Source organism: Miniopterus schreibersii (assembly GCF_964146895.1).
Source record: "Miniopterus schreibersii genome assembly, chromosome: 2".
Taxonomy (NCBI): Eukaryota; Metazoa; Chordata; class Mammalia; order Chiroptera; family Miniopteridae; genus Miniopterus; species Miniopterus schreibersii.
Genome location: NC_138102.1, coordinates 336,990 through 360,511, shown reverse-complemented (window position 1 = coordinate 360,511; position 23,522 = coordinate 336,990). Strand labels below are relative to the sequence as shown.

The following is a 23,522-nucleotide window of genomic DNA, read 5'->3' as shown; positions in this document are numbered from 1 at the left end:
CTGGGTCACCCCGTGGCGTCAGGGAGCGGAGACCGGCGCTGAGCTGGGACGTGCCGGGGGCCAGCGGCCGCACACATGCAGGCTGAACGCCGCGTCTGCGACACGCACAGGGTCCTCGCAGGCCCGGCCCGCGGGCAGCCCCCCGAGTTCAGCGATTCTCCTTTCCCCTCGCGGAAGATCCCGCCACTTCATCCTGTCTGGCCCGAGGCTCAGACATCACTCAGGAAGAACAAGAGGTGCCTAGACTCACGTGACTACTGCCGTGGCCCCACGTGGTTGGGAAGCCACCGTGCCCCAGGAGACCCCGCAGCCCCCACCTTGTCCGGGACGGTGCTGAACAGATGGCCGTCCAGGGAGGGGCTTGTCGCTAAGCAAACCCCTCTGAGAGCTATTTGGGACTATGGCCTCCGTTCGCGTCACCGTGAGGGCAGTGCCCTCCGCGGCACAGGGACCCGACTGCAGGGCGCCCGCACCTCCGGGAGCTGGGACCCCGCCGCCTCTGCGTGCCCCAGGCCACCTGCCCCGGCACAGCTGCCGTTTCTTCCCACGGCCACCCTCTGCGGGCGACCCGCTCGGAGCCGGGCTTGTGCAGTTTGAGCCTCAGGCCCCCATCTGTGAAATGGGGACAGTGACACAAGTGTCAGAGGTTGTTTAGAGGATGAAGCGAGACAGGCCGCAGGAGGCCCCAGCAGCGCGAGGCGCTGACACACCCTCCCCTCCTGCCGTCTCCACACGGGTTTTCCGTGAGTCTTGAACACGCGTGGCTGCCTGTAAAAGCACCTTCTGTATCTGAATAAAAGACAAGTCCTCCGGTGCTCGGAGGTGGAAACACTATGAACAGTGAAAACCCTGCGATTCACCGGCTGCGTGTGAGGCCTCAGCTGCTCTGGCTTCCACCTGACGTCTAAGTCGTGCTAGGGAGCCGGTGGTAACTTTCTGGCACGAGGAGAGCAGACAGACAGAAATGCCTTTTCTGATGGAAAAATAGCAGGACGGCTGCAGTCAAACCGCCCCGGTTTCCAAGCTCACTTCTGACCCTTCCTATCAGGGCGTCTTCGTAAGTGGGCGCAGAATTCTCCGCGTCGTCGCGGAGCCCAGGGGCGCCCGGCGTTGACCCGCAGTCGTCACCCCCCTCCTCCCACGTGAGGCGACATCTCACTGACCTGCGGCCGTGGCGGGAAAATGAAGTCCCAGCCGGGCCCAGGTGAGCACAGAGAACGGCGGGACACGGACGTGAATTCCTAACGGGACGAGCTGGTTTTCTGTTGCCAGGAAATACATGTATTTTTCAATGATTTCACTGATTTCAGAGAGAGGAAGGGAGGGGGGAGAGAAACATCCACGATGAGAGTCACCGATCGGCTGCCTCCTGCTCGCCCCCGACTGCGGGTCGAGGCCACATCCCGGGCAGGTGCCCTGAGCGGGAATCGAACCGTGATCTCCTGGTTCGGGGGTCGAGGCTCAACCCCTGAGCCACACTGGCTGGGCCCCCAGGAAACGTTTAGAGTCTGGAGCCTCAGCTGGAGTGTGAACCAAAGGTCTCCACAACCACGCGGACCCACCCCGTCCCCGCTCCTCCAGCGCCGTGGTCGGTGAGCGTCGGGGTCGGTGCTGGACGGCGCCAAGCCGCCCGTGGCTCACGGTAAGAACCCACCACCCCGGCACGCTCTCGGGGTCACTGCCGCTCCTCGGGCAGAGCCTTCCACGTGCAAGTGGACGTGGCTGGGCTGCAATCTTATTTTTATTTTTCAGTATCTCTGTGCAATGGGGACCCGCAGAACTCACGGTGGTGCCTTAAAATAATCGCCATTGACGTCTCTTTTTTAAACCGGAAATGCTCAGCTCCGGAGCTCATGACGGTTTATTCTGCCGGACCAGGCGACACCGCAGGTCTGACCGCCGGAGAGAGCTCCCGAAAACCCTAACAGCTGACGCTGGGAGACACCGGTTAGCAGTTCACGCGCCTGTCAGGGCCCTCCCGCGGCTGTCTGTCCTGCGTCCCGACGTCCGTCAGCTGCTCCCAGGAGCCCAGCCCTTCCCTTCGTCCCTCCCCTGCGGGCAGCACACAGGACTCCCATCTTCCTTTAAAAGAAGGATTTTACCTCTCTGACCACTATTAGGGTTATCTTTCACCTGACAGGCACCGACCAATGAACATCTGTAACGAATGGCAGTTTCCAGACCCTCAGGACCACTGCTCAGCAGCTACTCTGGGCTGGCTCCCTCCGGTCAGTATTCCTGACAGAGACCGAAGGCCCGGCTGGGGGCTGAGGGCCGGGGGCCGGGGGCCTGCGGGGTCAGGCGTCGAGCCCGGTTCCCTCCATGAGGCCAGAGGGTGCCCCTGGGGGCCGCGGGCCGCGCCTGGCAGGGGTGGAGAGTCAGTGAGCGGGAGGCCGACTCCGCAGGGCAAGCAGCCACCACACGGCCCGGCCCTGCGAGAAAACCGGAGAGTAATTAACCTCCCAGAGCCGCCTCCTAACGGTTACGAGGCGTTTCCAGGGCTGGGGTGTGAACCATCGGGAAGGAGGGTTATAAACTGCTCAACACGGCGGACGTTCAATTAAACCCTAACGACCAGTATTTCTATAAATGCTTCAAAGAGTAGTGCAATGAATTTCAACAAATGCTAAACTGTATTTCAAACATAAAAACTGACATGATGAAGCATGAAAACGGGGCAGAGCGCGGCCAACACCACGGGGCTAAAACCGGTGACACCGTCCCACTTCCGGGCCCGTCCGGGACCAAGAGGCCAACCCAGGGGCTTCTCCCGCTTCTTTTCCCACAGCTTGGAACAGCAACTGCTCTGGGTTCATTTTTTTAATAATGTTTTTAAATCCTCACCCCAGAATATGTTTTAATGACTTTAGAGAGGGGGGGAGAGGAACATCGAGGGGTTGCTGAGATCGAACCCGCCACCTTCTGGTTTACAGACGACACTCCCACCAACCGGGCCGCCCGGCCGGGGCGATGGCTCTGAGTTTAAAACTATCTTTAGGACCCACACAGTGACCCTCAAGCGTACAAGTGTGACGTGAGCAGCGTGGTCCCCACTGTCGTGGACGCGGGATGCCCGGTGGCGTGTCACAGACGCTGGGGCGTCTCCCGGCCCTGTGAGCACGGTGACTCCGTGCCCTCCATGAACACGTCACCAGCTGTCCCCTCAGGAAGTTGGACGGGTCCCAGGGAGGTGCCCAGGAGGGAAGGGGCTCAGGGACGTCCTGGAACCTGCGCCCTGGTCCTCAACTCGGCGGCGATGCGGCCGGTGGCCGGTGGCCGTGGCCGATCCTCGGGGAGGGTAAGGACCTGACCCCAGAGTGCGCACAATGCTTGGGGGTCCCCGAGAAGTTTAATTTTCTGGGGCAATCGAGGAGTTGGGATTTTTTAATTCGCTTCCAAGAGTTTAGTGCCTTAGAAAAGAAACTCCAATAAAGCATCACCCAACGTTGGCTTTTCTCCCTGAGGTTTTTCTGGGGCGAGTTTCTGCTGTTGGGAAGATGTTTTTCCTGTCACCTCGGCCTGGCTGGGGACTGTGGCCCCGTCACGGACCCATCCTCTGCGCTGACCGGGTCGGACGCCCACGAGCCCCTAAACTCACTGCTCAGGTTCCTGTGATTCGTTCTTCCATTCTGCTTGGTTAACAGGGACCCCCCCCGATTTGGCAAATTGTTCATAATGGGACGGGCCAGCCAAAGATGAGCTGCCCTGCGGTCGGCTAAATCGCCATCTTTCTTAAGTTGCTTTAAAACAAAACGTGTGTGTACGTGGCTGCCACCCCCATTCGCACAGTCGCTGCTTAGTGACAAGCGATGCCCAGCAGGAGAAAAGAGGGCTTTGCCTGAAGCGTCCCTTCCCCCCCTGTCCTCCTCGAAGTCTTCAAGAAAACGCAGGGGACCTCATTCGACTCCCGTGGCGGACGGGGGCCACAGAGCGAAGTCCCACCCTGGGGCCTTGGCCACGGCTCTGCCCGCATGCGGACGCAGCCACTCGGGCCGTCGCCCCCGAGCCAGACCTGTGCTGGTTTGGGGCATCGTTCCCTCAGGTACCATGTTTCTTTCCCACCTTCCGAATTATTCTGGGCTCCACGATCTGTCTCTCGCTGGCTCTGAGCCTGTGAACCCATAATCGGTACTTTTAAACAGGAGAGACTGTGTCGGGGAGTGACTGAGCCACTGTGCGGCTCCCCCTCCGAGCGACGGGGAGGACTGTTTATCCCGGCCGCGCGCAGGGGCCCGAGAGATCAGGCATGGATCCGACAGACGCTGCAGATGACGGACGCGGCCCACGGGGCTCAAGGCAGAACTGCGAGGAAAGAGCACAGTTCCCCTCACTTGGGCCTGAATGGAGAGAGCTCACTGGGGTTGGGCCGCGCAGGACGGGAAAGTGCAGAGTCCCCGAGACGGGGAGGGGAGAGAGGTGCAAGCGGACGCAGGGCCGGGCCGCGGGCGGCAGCTGGTTTCCTCCAGGGCAGCTGCCACCCCCGGCGTCTGCCGCGGGCACCGACCGTTCCTGGAACGACGTTGCTGCCGCCTGTCTCCTGCTCGATGTTCTCACCTCCCAGCCCTCATCCAAAGACCGGAGCTGGGCAGACAGGCGGCCTCAGACCCTGGCTCCTCACGTCCCCTGGGCAGGACGACCCGGGAACACTTGTCTTCAGTGTGTCCCACAGGGCACCCGACACCCCACCCGCCTCACAGCGCCATGTACCCGACGGAAGGAGCCAAATCCCCTTGAAGCAAACGGCCGTGTCCGGCGGCTGCAGGCGTGAACTGAAACTCTGTGCACCGCAGACAGTCTGTTCTGCGCGGAGCACCTAAGAACCGGCCTGTCTGCCCGCGAGAGCCCCGAGTGTCCCGCGAAGCACCTGCCCCCAGCACACGCTGGCTGTAAGTGGGCAGGAACACAGGCCACCCAAGTGGGGCCTGACTCCAGGGCAGGTCACCCTGGGGGGCTGGTGTCTCAGGAATGTCACCCTGGTGGTGACAACACCGAAATACACACTGGGGAGGGACCGCGAGGAAGTGTGCGACCAGGACGCCCAGGCCGGTCTCGGCGGAAACGAGCCTGACGCAGCTGCACACGAGCAGTTAGAGGGGACACGGAGATCAGGCGAGTCCCTGAGCACCAAGGGAGCAGGGGATGTGTCAGGGGAGCAGGGTTACTATTCAATACGTGCAGGGGACGTTCTTGGGCCTACGCTGTTTTCTGCTGTTTCCTCACGCAGACGTGCACGGAGCGAAGGCTTTGGAACGGCTTAAGGGAGCACTTGAACGGCTCTCCACACACTAAAACCCCACAAAAGCATTTTATGCTGAAAACTGCACAAAGGCAGGCTCAGCCTTCACGACGGCATCTCCAGTCAGGGCGGTGGTAAGACTCGTCCGCCGTCTTGGTTCCGCACAGTGGACGGCCTAGCTGCGGGGCTGTTTCCCCCTCACGACGCCGACAGCCCAGGGCAGCCCCGCGTGGAGGACGCCTTGGGCCCTAGGAGTCCTCACTCTACAGGGTATCGGCCAGCTCTGCCTATTGCACGTTCAAACTCTGCAAGAGTAGCTACAGAAAATGTTTTCTTTCTAATGAAGAAAAGAAAGGGAACCTGGAAAGTGGATCTTTCCATTTGTTTAGTGAGAAGAAAAGACCTATAAACCTAATTCTGGAAATACCATTGAATAGTTGGTGAAAAGCAACGCTATTTACAAACATCTCCCTGCCTTCTGTCCTGGCTCTGGACGGCCCCTCCCCGGGCTGCAGTGTGGCCCAGAGACCCCGCGAGTAGAAACTGTGTTAGGAAAACCCACACGGGATGCGCAGACGAACAGCCCACTTTCCAGTGGGACACTGCAGGGCCCCCGTGAGGCATATGCTCCGATTTAGAAGTGATTCTTCAATCTTGGGTCCTCAAGTCTCCGAAGAAATCGCTCTACAAGATGAATTGAAGTTCATCCTTTGGCACTTGAGAAAATAGTTCCCTAATCCAATGTACAAAACAGCGCACAAGGAATTACCCAAATTATCCGTCTTCTGTGGAAAGGAACCAAATTCGCCACAGCAGGTGGTGGAAACTGGGATGGGGATGGCTCTCCGGTCCCGCGGCTCTGAGGTGACCAGAGTGTCCGCAGGCAGCCGCGACCGGGGGAGGGTGCACTCAGGCCACAGTCCTGAGACCCGGTGTGTGGGCCTGGAGGTCACGTCGTCAGTAAAAATGGGTCGTCTTAATCCTCAAGGGGTTGTTGTGTGTGGACCCTGAGAAAGAAGACACCTAAGAAGGGCTCCTGGTGGCTAACTGGCCTCAATCAAACCAAAACACCAGGCCCAGCAGCCGCGCCGCACAGGGGCCCCTGCGCCCGCCCGGGAGCCCACACACGCCCGTTTCAACCCACAGCACCCAGCTTTCCCCGCAGGGGCTGTGCGGCCCTGGCCAGTCAAAGCAGCTCTATTCTGACCAATCAGAACAGTGCCTCTGGACCAATCGAACTGCAAGGATTTGGAGCCCTCATTTGCATGAGGATGGGCCAATCAGGGGCGGGGTGGGGGGGACTTCTGTCCACAGAAACCAGCTCCCCTCTGGCCCTGGGGGCACCTTCCCTCCCCACTGACCGAAGGCTGTTTCCCTGGCTGAGCTGAGTCACCACAAAGCCTGGTCAGCAGGAGCGGGCGCAGGCCGGAGCAGGCTGGCAAGGGCCAGGGCAGGCTGGCAAGGGGCAGGGTAGGCTGGCAAGGGGCAGGGCAGGCGGAGGGGCCCAGGAGGGCCTGCCCGGGCCGCCCACAGCCGGCTGCATCACCACTGGGCCGCTTGCTCTGCATAAAGTTTCCTCTTCACCCCAAATGGGAGATTCCTGTTGGCACTGAATTGGCGCCAAAGGCCATCCGTTGACATGTGAGATAAGATGAAAAAGTCCCAGCAAATGTCTGGATAAATATTTGTTTAAATAATTGGTTTTAATGAAAACATTTAAAACAATCCATTAATATTTGTTTAAAAGATCAGAGCTAAGGGTCTGGTTTCTTTACAGCTTAACAAAAAGAGATATAAGACATAGTCCAAAGGCAAGCCACTTGGACACCGGGGTAAAAGTGAGCGTATTTGGTGAAGTCGTCTTAAATGTAAAATAATTTAAAACTGGCACTCAATTCGTAAGCCCGTGTGACTCCATGTTTCAAAGGAAAGACAACAGGGGACAGACACCTGAATTTAGGAATATTCTAGGCAATGTGTTAAAACCGCGCGTTTGTCGTTGTCTAGTTACCATCAGTCATCCCACTGACGCCAGGAAACGAAAGTGCTTATTAGTGTCACTCCATCCAACGCACGCAGGTCTCAGCACTCCGCAACCACGGGGAAAACAACAGAACCCAAACGCCACGAGAGCTGCTAAGTGGAAGCGACAGACGCTCGCATTTCATGTGTCCCTGCGATTAATCAATTTTACAAATAACCCATGCCCGGTACTGCAGCTAATTGGAGGAAGAAATGAGTCTGAGCTCCTCTAAAGTTTCCCCGACAGTGATAAACAAGCGTGCTCGAGCGGGACCTCGCTCTAGGATCCTCCGTCGCGATGTTAATTATGGGTAATGAACATCGTGACTCAAACAGGAACAAGGCACACGTGACGGGCGACACCCCGCATGCAGAGCTACTTTAAAAAATGTAGATGAGCAAGAGAGTAAGGTGGGATGGAAACCACCACACAAAAGTGCCCCAACCTAACATGTTTAACCTGCTAAACACGCTTAATGTTGCAGCTGAGGCTCGGAGAGGGGAGACCCCAGGTGACACGAAGCCTGACCTGGGGCCTTGGAGTGGAGCCAGCGAGGGGTTCACAGCGGCGGGGGGCGGGGGACCACCACACGCGGGGCCACAGCGGCTGGAGGCCTGGGCTCTGCCATGAGCCGGTCACCTGCTGTGTGGCTCCTCGGGTCCCACGGCAGGACACTGGGCTCCTCCGCTCTCCACAGAGACCCTTCCGAAGATGATTCTCTGACGCGCAGACCGCAAAGCTCAGTCACGGAGATGCTCAATATTTGGCAATTATTAAACAAGCATTCTAGACAATTCGCCAACCATCTGTCTCATTTTATTCTCTAATGAGTGAGGTTTGTTCTCTTTGACGGCACTTTTTTTTTTTTTTTAATTAAAGAGCTTATCCTGCTGCAAAAAGGCGACGCTTCTGGTGGTGACTTTTAAAAACCTGCTTTTACCATTAAATTGGCCATTTCCGAGCCTGCACTGTAACAATCCCAAGAGTCCCTTATTTGCAGGCAGCAAAACAGCAAAGGCGCCTCTGAGCGGTGATGAGACGGCCGTGGGAACACGGCTCACGCCCACGCGGTTACTCACTTAGGGAGCTGACAGCATTTCAATCCATTCAGAGAGAAAACGAGCGTCAGCGGCCGTGGAGCTCGGAGACGCTGCTCCATGGTCAAGGTGGAGACCCACCCTCCGGGCTGAGTGGGCGCCCTGCTCGCAGCGTTTCCACCAGGAGACGGAGCTTCCCGGGTGCAGAGCCTGGGGAACCGACGGCTTTCTCAGGAGAGGCTCTTCCTTGACCATGACGAAGCCTCTCGGGGGGGAATTACCCACCGGGAACTGCTGGAAATCCACACCAGCCAAGAGCAGCTTCTCTGGGTGAAATCCTCAGTTAATGGGGTGACAGCTGGCACAGCGAGTGCCCGCAGTGGGTTGGCGGTGGCCGGAGACGTGACACGATGTCCCTAACGGAACCTCTCAACCTTGGCACCGATCTCGGCCACGCGGGGGCTGCAAGGCGAGTGAGAGGCCCTCCTACCTGCCCCCGTGGTGCGTGGCCTCCTGGGTGCACCAGCCTCGGACCAGCAGGGGGCTTCACTAACAGAGAAACAAGGTATATTTGCTTCGCCAGGTAGTTAGCTTAGGCCTGGGGTGGGGAACGTCTGGCCCTGCCAGGCAACTGCAGGCAGGACTCAAAGTTCCATAAATCTAGGAGTTGTTTTCATAGCTAAATTTTAAGTCGATAACCTTGTATGGCCCAAGAACGATGTTATAAATATCCGAGTGGCCCTGGGCAGAAACAAGGTTGCCCACCCCTGGCAGGCTAAGGGTCAAGAAGAGCTTCCCTGAGGAAGTGACATTTAACCCCAGAGGAATAGCTTCTGCACCCGTGGGGGATCCCCGGCCCACAGGAGGCCCTGGGACCAGGCCTTGGGTATACGGAGCCCCCTGTGCCTCAGTAGTGCCCCCAGGAGGAGGGGAGAGGTGCAGGCGTCTCTGTCTTGGGCCTGAGGGGTGGAGTCCCAGCATCTAACTCCTTTGCCTCCTTAACCAGGTGTGAATAGGACCCGGACGTCTCGGTTCACTCTGTCCAGTGCTCGCTCGTTTTCAGCTCTCCCCCCAGATCTGATCTCAGCAGAGGAGGACAGGCGTGGGCCCCGTGGGGACGTCGCTGGCCCTTCCTCGGCAGCATCCCCATCACCTGCGGGTTGGACGTGGCACAGGCTGTGGGAACCGGCCCTGTGCTCTGTGGGCCTGGTGCCAGGCAGCTCTGTGGGCTCCTCACCCAGCAGCAGCCAGGCCACTGAAGAGGATCCCAGCAGGATGCAAAACGACCATCTGCTTCCGAGCAGGCCGGGAGCCAGGCAGGGCGGGAGACACGCGACAGGAGCACTCGCGGCCGGACACAGCCAGCCGGTGTCCGGGCTGCACCTCTGTGGACTCGGGACTGGGGGCTCCCTGGCGTGGGGGTGCCCAGGGAGGGGAGGGGCCCTGAGGCCTGTGCCCACGTGCAGAGGGGCATCTGGGGGACACGGCACAGGAGTGTGGGTGCTGGGACCCAAGCTCAGTGGGGTTTTCACTGCCTTCCTGCCCTGACGCCTCCAGGACAAGAGAGACCCCTCATCAACTCCACCTGGACACGCTCAGAGGAAAAGGACATGAAAAGAGGGCATCGCCCCCACGGAGACCGTTCCTTTTCACCCCTGCACTGGCGCTCAAAAATGCGCAGGCATTTTATTTGAGAAAAATGTTTCCCTTGAAACAAGAACTTCAGCCAGTCTCTGCCCGGCCACCACACAGCGGCCACGGCCCACTGCTTCTCACGCCCACGGCGGCACCTGGGGTCACTTCCCACCAGCACCGCGTGAGGAGGACGCCGGCGAGCGAGCCGCGGCCGCCCCGGCCTCCAGGCTGAGGGAGTCCTTCTCCGCAGGCAGGAGGACCAGCCTCACACACACTTAGGAAGGAGGGGTCCTCGGAGCCTAAACCCCGGTCACACAGGGAGCAGAGCGCCCTCAGCCCACCTGCGCAGACGATGCTGTCGGAGGTGAACCGCTGGCCGCAGACAGGCGTCCGTGCTCCGGGCGGGGAAGCTGCTGCTGGAACCTTTGTTCACACACACTCACCCCCTCCAGGCCCGGAAACGTTGGCATGTTGGAGTTGTCTGTTTTTATGAAGTTTCCAAGGTTCTCTCCTGCCTCAGTTCTGAGTTTTGAGGCTGCCGTCCGCAGCGGCCACTCCGTGCTGACCTCCGGATGGCTTCCCCGCCCACCCCCGTGGACTGCCCTGCGCCTGGCTTTTTGTCTGTGCACATGTCCAAATCCCAAGACGTGCAAAAACTCCAAAGACAAAAATATCCTAACGCATCTGAATATCCCGTTTCCATGGAGACCGACATCAGCGTGAACTGTTTAATGAGAGTTGTTGTTTTTTTAATAACTGCAGCCCGATGCCGAGCCGTCCTGGGCTGTGTGAAGATGCCCGCAAGCGGCCTGCCTTCTGCACACGTCTTGCTCACGCGAGGAGTGCGGCCGGCGGCTCCTTTTCCGGGCTGTGCCCTCCGTGGCCCCACAAGCGCTCCCATCACACAGGGAGGCCCCCAGCACCGTCCAGCCCCGAGACGCTTTCTCAGGCCCGGACGTGGTGCTAACCTAGGTCGACGTGGGCCCCGCGGCACAGATGAAATTACTCTTCCTTCTTTCAGAGACCCCAAGAGCTGTTTTGTAAGATGCCACCACATTCCAAACTCAGCTCACAAATGACTGTTGCAGCACAATCTGCTCAGTTCCTGGGTCTCTCCTTCAGGATACACACCCGGGCCGCTGTGCCCAGTGGTCAGCACACTGGCCTGTGCACCTAAAGGGTCTTGGGTTCGAATTCTGGTCAAGGGCACGCGGCTGGGTTGCAGGCTGGGGTGCGTGCCAGAGGCAACGTATCGATGTGTCTCACATCGATGTTTCTCTCTCCCTCCGTTCCATCCCTTCCACTCTCTCTAAAAAGAAGAAAAAAAAATCAGTGGAAAAAATACCCTTGGGTGAGGGTTAACCAAAACAAAACAAACAAAACCCATGGAATTTTAAAAACTCAAGATAGGTTTGTATTTTTTACTGGGCCCACTGCCTAGGAACCTGACCCTGAAGTTGCGCCATCCCACCTGTGTCAGAAGACAGCGAACTGATGTGAATAGATGCTCACAGCACATCCCTGCTATCAGCAGAAATGAAGATGTTTGATTCTGTCACCACCTGTGGGCGGAGGGGAGCCCTGGCAAACACACATCCCCACGCCAGCCGGGATCGTCTGGGTGCGGGCTCATGTTTCAGAGTCTGTCCAGGGCCGCCTAGACTTTCTAAATTTTCTGTATTGCTTATGAATTGTTTTTGCAACAGGAAAAATATTGTAGTTTTATTTATTTTTATTTTTTAAAACATACATCTTTATTGATTTCAGAGAGAGGAAAGGAGAGGGAGAGAGAGAAACGTCAATGACGAGAGAGTCACTGATCGGCTGCCTCCTGCACGCCCCCGACTGGGGACCGAATCTGCAACCCGGGCACGTGCCCTGACCGGGAATCGAACCCCGACCGCCTGGATCCTAGGTCGACGCTCAACGCTGAGCCACGCCGGCCGGGCTGCAGTTATTTTTAAGCATACGTTAGAACCACCCAGCATCAACCCACTATTACTTATAGGATTGAAATAACAATATAAATAATGGTTGCCTGGCAAAGGGAAATGTCCTAAATATTGAATGAAGTTCATTGAAATCACATGAGAAGAGCCACTTCCACCAATGTATGTGCTTCTCTTAAAAACTCTTACTCACGGAGGAGCCTCAGGTGTAGCTATGTGATGGCAACGCCCGAGGGCAGGATGGCCCTGGTCACTGCGGCCACCCCAGGGCGGGGCCGGTGGACAAGCAGCAGGATCCCTGTGTCGATTCGTCCCAATTGGCCGAGGAGAGGCCACAGGTCCCCTCAGCTTCCCAGCTTTAGCCTCCCTGTGCCACGTGGACACTCCCCATGGAAACCACTCCATCAGTGACCGTCTTCCTTCCTCTACGTTACAAACTGGGAAAGAAACTTCAGGGGCAACAGTGACTCCAACCCCGAGTTTACTCCATGTGGAGCCTGAAGTCACTAAATCTCCAGAAAAGCAGACACTTGACAGAACTCGAGGTTGAGGACTTGGTGCTTTTTAAAGATGACCGAGGGAAGCGATTTTACCCAATTTTATCACACAATGCAGAGAGCATATCCGTAATTAAATCTCTGGAGTTTATGAACACTCGGAACCCATTTCAACGAAGAGATTAGCACTAAATAAATACCACATATCAATTAAACCAACACATCCCTCCGCGCAGACGCCGCCTCCTCCGACGGCGGCTCTCAGAGCTGAGTTTCACCCTCAGAATTCATTTCTAGCACAGAATTTCCCTTCCAGTGGCTCCCACGTACTTTAACTGTAACCCCTGAATGCTTCAATTTTCTACGTGAGCCCCAACCATTTGGCTAGAAAATCAACGGGTATCGTGTGCCTTGACGTAAAGCTCATTTTATAAAAGACGTTTTAGAAGGTACTCCTCCAACCGGGCCATTTAAAATGTGCACTTGAATGTTTATAAAAATCCGCTTTAAAACAGTACCAAGCACTCAACAAAAACACTCCTCAGCTTACAACACGTAACACGAGCCGTTGGTCCCTCCACTCCTGAGGCGCCCGACACCCGCCTACGGACACGGGCTGGCCGGCCAACACTGCCCCCTCCGCTCGCGCCGCGTGACCAGCTGTGAGGGACCCGGGCGCCCCCGGAGCTGTGAGAACAGCGGCCTCACCTCAGGACAGGACGGCGGTGCCATCGGCCGCCACCTGTCGGCCCTGTTTCTACTCAGAATGGCCCCGTCTCTCCATTTCCGCCGTTTTCTCCCTGTTGGGCTTAGATCACCCTCCCGGCAAACGCACCTCGTGTTATGTTTGCACAGAAAATGAGTTTCTTTCCGCCTCTTCCGTTCCTCTCGCCGATGAGTCGCCGAGGCCTCTGCCTCTGGGCCAGGTGGGCATCAGCGGTAGGCAGGTGGGCCAGGTACCACCTGGCTGGTTTTCACACGTAGCTTTGAAAAGTTAGTTTTAATCCAGCGCTCAGGGTTTAAACTACTTTCATGGTGATCCCATTTTCAAGTTAGAGTCAACATGTCTTAAAGCACAGCGTTCAGAAGGATGCTGACGCAGAAACCGAACGCAAATGGGTACCCAATTTATACCACGGTGTGGGCCTGAGCCCACATTTTCTACGTCTGGGGGAGGCTGTAGCGGGGTCTTTCCCCCCTCCTTCAACCAACTTTTTTTTTCTTTAAGAGAAATAAAACCCAATGTCCCATTTCCCAAAAAAGTGAGATGCGAGCGGCAGTTTTGAGGCTGAGCGTCCCCTGGACCACAACCAACATGACTCATGTTCGTATAGAATTTTCTGTTTCTCAAAACGCTTTCACTTTAGCTCGCCAGGAGTAACTTCCACGGCCCCGAGATGGACGCGGAGAGATGAGGGAGCGGCGGACCCGGGGGAGGGACATCGCTTCTAACACGGCTCTGTGGCATCTAATCGGGTTTGTCCTATTATCCGTCCTGGCAACTCAACCACCTTGTCGCTGCAGACGGATCGTTTCTAAGGAAGCTAAACTCGATGTCCTCAGGGCGGCTCTAAGAGGGTCCAGTGTTTCCCTAGAGACAACCTTCCGGAGAGACTGTAACGGACCCGCTGACGGGATGGACCCCGACCCGTCCCTCGGATCAGCCCACCCTGCGGAACAGGCTCCCACCCGGGGCTGGCTCTTCACTTGCTGTGAAATGTTTATCTGGGGGGAGGGGGGGCTCGGTAACACCCCGTTTCCTTCTCTCTCTCTGATAATATTTACAAGAGGAATCCTGGCCCGTGGGTTTCAGGGAGATATTATCCTCTCTGCTTCTGAGAGCCTAACACTCCCCAGGCCGGAGAGGACGCTTGTACCAGGCGACACCCGCGAGCGGAGCCGGTGACGCGCACACGCTGCAGACTCTGATCCGGTCCGACTCCCGCCAGCACCAGCGCTGCTCTCACCCCTGTCCCAGGCGGACGCCCCAGCGGGAAGCGGGTTTGTCCCTCTGCCTCTTACTCTCAGCGCCCAGCACAGTTCCGGGCACCCACGGGAGCTCGGTGGTTTGCTGAATAAAAGTTGTGGACACAGAGATGTTCCCTACCAGTTAGTTTGTTGCCACATTGGTTCCTCCTGAGATTCACACACGCCCTCGGGCTGGACGACGTTCCTGGGCCAGCTCACGAAACGGGGTGCAACTCATCCACCCGCCAGACAACCCCACCCCACCCCCTGTGCTGCCAGAGTGACCCCACGGCCCAGCGACGAGCCTCTGCAATGGCTCACGGCTAACACGAGAGGCTGGGACAAGGACCCAGGCCCCCGGGAATCTGCCACGAATCTCTGCACGTACATTCACGTTCCATGCCTGAAATCTCTCTCCTCTGACGTGGTCGTCCCCCGCATGCAGAACTGATGCCTCGGGACCCGGTGCCCAGGGGCCCAACACTGAGCCAGACCAGACCGCGCAGCCCAGCGGAACCAGACACACCTTGAGGGGAAGCCACGTGCTCTCCAGGCTGACAGGCGTGGACGAGCCACCGTGGCCTGGTGTTTTATTCCCCAAAACCCACGCCTGCCCGATACAGCAGAAGCATAAAGGGACTCACTGCGAACCTTTCGAATGTTTTCGCTGCTGATAAAAAATGGCCCTGGCCTCCCGGAAACAAAAATAGAGACAAATTTTCGTGAGTTCAATGCCCAGCACCTTCACTCCCAATGCGCCTTATGCGCCCTCCCCACAGTCCACAGTTTCAGTGGCAACTTCAAGGGAAATGACTCATGACTCTTTACGGGACAATTAAAAACGTTTGGAGACGCCGTGGTTCCCTGACCTGACTCATTCTGGACTCTCGCTCCTTCCGATTAAGTGGCTGTCCTACCGTTCCTTCTCCTTCCCCAAGGCACGTGGCCCTTCTTGATGTGGAAGCATTTTCTCAGATTAAATTTGGCAGCTGCTTTTGTGGAGAGAGCAACGCAAATCAGGGAAGAATTTCTAAATGCCGTCCTCTTGATCCCGGCAGCTGGCTTTACAAACCGTCTACGCCGGCGGAAAGAGGCCGGGCGGGCAACACCTGCTCCCGCAACGGGCGGGTGGTGGAAACAGCACGTCCTGGCCCCATGACGACCCTCAGGTGACCGGCCGGCATGGCGCTCGCTCGGTGCCAGCTTCTGAGCTTCTGTCCTTCTGTCCCGGGCATCGTGATGCATCAGAACAGCCCCTGAAGGACGACCGTCAGCATCTCCATTTCGCAGATGAAACCACCAAAGGAAGGTCGGTCCAGTGAGCTGCCCAGTGTCTCCGACCCCAGGAGAGTCAGCCGGGGTCAAAACTCAGGCCACCAGGTCGGAGTCCGCACCCTGAGTTCTCAGCCGCATCTGCATCTGCCCGTGTGGCGTGACCAGGGGGCCCCTGAACCGCTCTGAACTCGGCTGTGGGGACCGAGCCAGCTCCGCCGTAGTCGGCGGTGAGGCCCTGGGAAGGGGGCAAGGGTTCCAAACAGCAAGAAGTCCCGGCCTCTGTCTCTCCTCCCTGTTCCCCGTCCCCGAGGCTGAGCTGCTCCGAGCCAGGTCCGCCTGGTGAGCACACGGGGTGAGGTCAGCAGAGTGCTGACGCCCAGGGGTGGGCCCGCCTCTCGCCTATGCAATCGATGGGTGAATACATAAAACTGGGCCCCGATCGTGTGGGGCCCCGATTTACAGGCTAAACCCAGAATGCAGCCCTTTTATGTCTTTGGGATCCACCCTGGGCAGGTCAAACATTTGAGAGGAAAGTGATGGGCGTGAAGCTGTGCTGCAGGAGATTTTATACAAAAACTCAACACAGCAGATGACGGGATCCCAACGGTGCTGGCAGGGAGAAAGGGCTTAAAATGTTGATTTTTTTTCAAGTTCATGTACCCGAGACACTGAAAGCAGACTTAACTCACTGGATTCGGGGCTTAGAGACGCAGATGTGAACATGACTGTGACTCGGGATATGGGGCTGGAAAAACATTTTCCCAAAATATGCCAGAATAAACCCATTTGCTAGATTTTTAGAAATGACCTGAGGATATATTGTCAAACTTAATAGTTTTCAGGTTCCAGAGTGTTTAAAGTGAGGCCCCATAAATTCTGAGGCACGTAATTTATGGATGACTCGGTTGTAAGATGTGAATGTCGACCTCTTCTGTGTTCAGGGCTGGGGACCGTCCCACATGCGGCGACTTCTCTGCAGAGCCGAGACACGGGTCTCTGACAAGGAACTTCAGGAAGGCATGTGCCCGTGGCAGTGCCAGGTGACAGGGATTTGTTGACTGGGGGAGCAGGAGTGAGATTTTCCTGCTGACAAAGCCTCCCTGCTTGGCGGGCACCTGAGCCCGCACGTCCCACGGCCACAGCCTGAGCGAAGACCCGGCTCCGTCCCAGCCGTCTGAGTCACGTAGTTCCTTTGAAAGTGTCGTGTTTCGGGTGAGCAAACGGCTCCTGGAGGGTGGCTTGCATGCTGCAAACTCTGGGTTCCTGCCAGTGAGGACGAACAGGGATTGAATTCTTCAAGCACAGTGGCCGCCTCTGTGTGGACACCGATCGGTTTCTCTGACCTCCTGCCAGGCCGCTCCGCGGGTGGCCTGTTCAGAGCTGTCCTGGACCCTGCACACCCGCCTGGCTCACGCGCCTGAGACACTGAGCCCTCAGCGCAGAAGGACAGAAAGACGTGGGGTCCGAGAGAAACAGGTTTGCTGCACTGCCTGGGCCTCAGTTGTCTTTATTAGCACACAGGCAGGGACAGGGAGAGGCGTCCTGTGCCTTTTTGTTCAGTGGGTGCTGGGTGCAGGCCCCTCTTTCCCGCTCCTCCTGCTTGTTCTCTGCTGAACATGCTAAGGGGGGTCCTTTCTGCTGCATAAATGGCTGATCACCTCCCCCCCCCCCAGCTGCGTGAACCCTGCAGCTCCGGGAGGCCTCCTACATCTCTGACTTTCCAGCCACGCGAGCCCATCGCTGGAACAAAGCCCATCCTTTATACGACAATGAGCATTTATACTAACAGGCCTTCCGCGGAGAGCGGATTTATGTCCACACTTTGGAGCAAATGCCTGAGGAGAGATGGACGAGCGGAAAGACGGCGGGTGCCGGAGGTTCCTGGAACAAATTCGACAGCAGAAACGCCTTCCTTCCACAGCTGCCCAGCGCGGGGCCACCGGGCTTGGCTCCTTTCTTCCGTATAAGCTGCCTGACGGAGGCCGTGCCAGTTTCTGCCACCAGCTGTGACCCTGGGGGGGTGGTGACTTCAGGGCTATTGCAACCCCCTCTCCTCAGCCACAGACGCAGGAACAGAGTCTGATTCTGTCCCTCATGTGAGGACCAGGCACGCTATGGGAAAGTGAAACGGGCCACACAAGCGTGAACTGGCGATTTCTGAGACCCACGAACACAAAAAGCCATAAAGTTAAAACTTCAAATATTCCACTAACCATTGGATGTCAATTTCTATGAAGGTCTCGGTAGGAACCCAGGAAAGGTCACCCTGGGTCAAGTTAACACATGTTGAGTATCTAACGTCAAAGACTAATTTGGGCTCAGTCTGCTTGCCTTTCAAAGTGAGCATTTAAAACACCTTGAACAGTACTGATTCTCCCGCCAGCTCATACTATGCCATGGCCGCTGTGTCCCTACTGTCTAAAGACACCCCGCTCTTGAAGCCATTTTTATCTTGAACCTTCATTGCTGTTGGGGGTAGTCAGTCCCCCCCATCAGTCTTCCCAGCCTTTATTTTAAAAACAATACTTTTAGTCACTAAAGCACCCGATTAAGTTAAAAGGGAAAAACAGAAAGCGGAACGGGGGGTGTGGGGGTGTGGATCAGAAATGCAATGTCAGCCTTACAGAGCCACGGGGTGGCTGCCCAGCTAAAGGTCCGTTTATAGAATGAAGGCCAGACAGAGACGAGGTCAGAGAAGCCGAGTAGAGTCGCTGTGTGCGTGCCGTGTGTGTGCGTGTGCGTGCCCGTGTGCATGTGCACAAGTCCACAGGCAAAGGCAGGACACATGGAATACGGTGACCAAGGCCCTTTGCTTTTACTCCACAAGCTGGTCTCTGCCTTTGAATGGAGACATGCTGAAGGCAAAAGCCAGCTGGCCTTAAACCAACAGTGAACATCTGAGGCGGCGGCTAACCCTGCCGCAGTTGAGGCAGCCCCTCCCGCACCCACGGCCACGGCCAGGCCCTCCTTCGCCCACACCCGTGGCCACACCCACACCCGTCCACTGGATTTCTACTTTAGCTCTGACCACCCTCCAGCTCCTCACCTGGTGTGCACCTGCTGTTCCATGTGCGTCTCCCAAAGGTGGAAGTTCCTGGGTCTTGACCTTCAACCCCAATTGCTAGCTGGCCCTGAGGGGTTCTGGGTGCCTCTTCTCGGCTGCGCCCTTCAGCCACGCTGGCCCCCTGACCACCCATGGTGCTGGCTACTGAGAACAGACTCGCCCCCAGCGGCTCAGGACACTGACCAGAGCACCGACACCACCATTTCCATCCTGGTCTCACCATTTCCCGCTTCTCTCTCTGAGCCCAGCTTCCTACTCAGTCCATCTCTCTATCGTCTCTCAACAACCCTGAAAATTTGTTTTCTGTCTCTTGAAGGTCTCTAACTCTGACGTCATAGACCCTCGAAAATACTTTTTAAAAAATCTTCACCGGAGGATGTTTTCTCCATTGCTTTCAGAGAGAGTGGAAGGGAGAGAGAGAGACATCGATGAGACACATCGGTCGGTTGCCTCCCACTCTCGCCCCAACCAGGGCCAGGGGCCAGGGATCAGGCCTGCAGCCGAGGTAGTGCCCTTGACCGAGAATCAAACCCGCGACCCTTCAGTCTGCTGGCCGAGGCTCTAACCACTTAGCAAACCCAGCCAGGGCTGAAAGCGCATCTTTTCATGGACGTGGCCTCCTGTGAAAATGCTTCCCTGGAGCCGCGCGGGGCGTCCGGGGTGGGGGGCGGCGCTGAGCAGCTCCCACAAACAGAAACAGGGACACACAGTGCCCACAGTGCAAGGCTGGGTCTTTGATGTGAATTCTATGCGAGAAATTTCTTTACACCTAAGAATCGAGAAAATCTGTTTCTTCCGAAGAACTGTTGTGCTCCTTCAATAGGGGCCACAGACACGCTGCCACCAAGGGGGTTCCTTTCCTGAGCCTTGGCGGCCTCGGAGCTCACACCCGAGTTTATCCGAGACCATAGCAACCACCGCGATGTGCCTGTTTTCACACAGACGTGGAATCAGGCTCAGTTAATGAATTCTGACCTGGTGCTTTTAGTAACTGACACTCAAATCAAGCGTATTCTGCCGTGAAAAGGCCACTGAACAAGACCCCTCCCTGCAGGTGGTTGCCACCTGTCGTCTGAGCTGCGGACACCGGGTCCCAGGCTGCGAGGCTCCCTCTGTGGACGCGCTATGTCCGGAGGGACAAGAGTGAAGGCAGGTGTCCCTCCATCTGCCAGCCTCCATCCAGAGGCATCTGCAGCTAATGGGCTCCATCACCCGTGAAGAATAAGTAGATTAGTTGACTCAGCTGGAAGATGCTGGCCGGGAGCTGCCCGTGGTCATCTGACCAGGAGTTTAATTCATTTAGTTCATGCCTCCAGTCGCTCCCAGGCCCATGGGCTCCGAGGGGGCTCCAGAGGCGAGCGGCTTCCACTGCCCTTGAGGAGGGAGAAAGGCGAAGGACCGGGTCTGAGGGAGGCAGCCCAGCGTCCGCCCGGACTCGCAGGGGAGAAGGGCGGGTGAAGCAGAACCAGACTCAGCCCCTCACTGATCTGTTGTGCTCCCTCAATATAGACAAAAGCAGGAAAGCGGCGTCTTCTCGGGCGGGCATCCAGGTGTCCGTCATTAACGTGTTCGCTCCTCCAGTCGGCCAGTCAGCCTCGCATCTGGCCCCATCGTGAGGGGGACACGCTCGGCCGGGCCCTCACCGCACACGCTGGGGTTGCTTTTACCCGTTTATCTCGGGGCTGCTCACCCATGTCCACGACCTGGAGGTAGTTTTCCATACTGGAGAAATTTACTTTGTTCCCGAAACTACACAGGAAGGGCTTCATTATTTTTTTCAAAATAAAAACAGCCCATTTTTCTTGTTACAAAATCAATGAATACACATGATAAAAGTAACTCTAAACTTGCTAACACACGTAAAGGAGATGAGCACACGACCTCACAGTATAAACATGACTGTTTACATCCGGTTAACGTCCTCAGCATTCTCGGTGCCCGTTGATGCCAGGAGTCGTGTTTACAAAAGTAAGACGACCCTGGGTAATCTGTCAGCTTAATTAGCTTAATATCATGGGTATAATTTCTTATGGATTTGAGTCTCTCCTCTCTCTTTACCTACACACACTCCAGACACTCACACTAACACACTCACACGCATGCACCACAGACATCTGCCCTCCGTATGTTAATGGCCCACACGCTCTGCTCGTCTGGGAAACTAAATCTCACTCGCCCAGTGATCTCTGGTGGAACAATCCTTACAGCTTCCCATTCTCACTACTGTAAAAACAAATAGTACATATTTGTGCACATACATCTCTGTGTATTTGGTTTTTTCGAGGCTCCATAAATAAATCCTTAAAGCTTTCTGTGTATTTTATATTCTAGGTGCTGGAGTTTATAGGTAAACAAAAAATTTACATTTGGCATGTTCTTAACATAGATTTGTAGGAGTGGAATTCCTACCTCAAGATGGATGATAGATGATATAGATAGATTGATAGATAGATAGATAGATAGATAGATAGATGATAGATAGATGATAGATAGATGATAGATAGATACCACACACATACCTGGTAGAGACAGGCAGACACAGACATACAGACATACACGTGGCCCTCTCCATGGCCCCTGGTGTCTGGGCAGGAAGGAGGGAAGGCAGGAAGGATGGTGGAGGGACAGAAGATTATGCTAAATGTCAAATTTAATTGAGTGGCCTTTCGTATTTGGTGGCTTTTATTCATTCATGATCTGTTCTGAACAAATGTTATTAAAAATGCCGCTCACCTGAAGCATTCAGTGAGACTTATGACGGTTACGACAATATTACTGAGCTGCAGAAAGGGGGGCTGCGGAGCACAGCCTGCGGGACAGTGGCCAGAGGGCCAGGTGGGGCTGCAGGTGAGGGTCAGGTCCTCGGCGCCCAGCACCTGCTGGCCACATCACCTGGAGGTCCCCTCCCCAGCGGGGTCTCAGCGCCCCATCCGCAGAGCCCAGAGGCTGCTGCGTGAAGCTTCCTGAGGTATATTAAAATGCTGCCGTTTGTTAGAAATTCTCTCTTCCCTGCGCCTGTTTTCAGAGGGAAGTGTCCTGTTGAGAAGAGCGTCTTGCTCTCCCCCCAGCCCTGTGACGCTCTGGGCTCGGTGTCCCCTCCGGAACCGTGGGGCCACTTAGGGCCCATCTCCACAGGTTCATGTGATAATTCCATGATCCAAAACAAAGCACTGAGAATACAAAAATGACGCACCTTCATTTCTCCTTCCTAAACACAACACCCCAACCACAATTCAATTCTTCCCACCCACAGCCCTGAGACACCCTGTTAGCAATGATTTATTCTCAAATTCCAACACCCAGTTTCATTACCATCAAATTTAAGAAAACACAAAACCTCTCTCATCTAAAACAAGCCACGGCAAGTGAGAGAAGGGTTCAGCGGGAGGAGCTTCTGATTACAGAAGCCCCAGGCCACGGCTGAGCGTGACTCTGCGTGGCCCAGCCGTGGGCACTCTGGGCAGCGCATGGGCCTGAACCGCCTTCCCTGCTACGTCCACGGTTCTTGTCACGAGTCCAGGAACCGCACTGACGTCTACAAAGCTGACGACCGACCACACTAAGGCACAAACCGGACAGCTGGGCCCCACCAGTGCTGAAGGTCAGGCTGACGAGTGTGGCCACAAACATGGGCTACGTTAAGGTTTAGTGCCAAACAGAAAGTTTAGACACAGAGGAGAGACTGATGGTCGCCGGAGAGGAGGGGCGGGGCACTGGGTGAAAACGGTGAAGGGATGGAGAGGCAGAGACGGGCGGTTACAGAACAGCCGCGGGACGTAAGCACAGCGCAGGGAGCACAGTCGCTAATACTGTAGAAACTGTGGGTGGTGCCAGGTGGGCACTGGAAATACTGGGGGACACTTTGTAAAGTATGTGATTATCTAACCACTATGCTCTACGCCTGAAACTAATACGGAATAATATTGAATGTAAACAAGAATTGAAAAAAAGTTTTTAGAGGCCTGTCCAATGGGGGATGCAGCACATCCCCGTAGTTGCCGGACTCCGAGGGGAGTTGCCCAGCACAGCAACCAACGCTGCCTCCCGAGGCGGGTTGTTCCTTTTTGTCTCACCCAAGGATACGTTTATTGGTGAGAGAGAGGAGGTGAGAGAAACACTGATGAGAGAGAGAAAAACCGACTGGTTGCCTCTCCTCTGGGCCCCACCTGGGGATTGAACCCACACCCTACGTAAGTGCCCCGACTGGGAATCGGACCCACCACCTTTCTGGTGTACGGACGATGCTCCAACCAGCCGAGCACTTGGCCAGGGCCCAGGGGCTCCTCTCAGCTGTGTGGGCTCCGCCTCCCCGACTTCCCAGACGAGCGGGCACAGCCCTGGGCGGGAGGCCCAGGTGACGGCCCCCAGCTCCGAGGAGCCCACCGGTCAGGACCCCAGTTTCTCAGGGGGCTCCGGAGTCATGACCCAGACGTGGGTGCTCGTGTCCGTGTGCCTGTGGATCTGGGATTTCTTCCAGAGACAGGCACACGTTTGCACCCAGTTCTTAAAGAGGGCCGGGTCCAGGCCTTGTGAGCCTCAGACCATAACCGAGCAGCAGGGAAAGGCTCACATTTTGGGTCCACGACCAGCCCTCGCTGCTTCAAGAAACCGTTTCTCAAAACATGATTCGCAGTTAATGCCCCACCGGCAAGTGGGTCCCATGGTCCAGTGTGTGGCGGGCAGGTGGTGGGGGGGATTAAATGATGTAAATTTCAACACAGTTATTTACTGAAGAATGTCTCTCTCAATAACTCTCTAAAATAGGCTCATTCTTTATATTCTCAGAAATGCAGGAACGTGTTGGAACGTGGACCCTGGGGTGACTGTGTTCAGCCCCT

The 23,522-nt window shown here is 56.2% G+C and overlaps 1 protein-coding gene across 2 annotated transcripts in view; it reads right to left on the bottom strand.

The window, feature by feature from the left end:
- DLGAP2 (DLG associated protein 2) overlaps nt 1–23,522 on the bottom strand; it is a 274,304-nt gene that overhangs the window by 67,003 nt on the left and 183,779 nt on the right. The gene's annotated exons all lie outside the window — the stretch shown is intronic.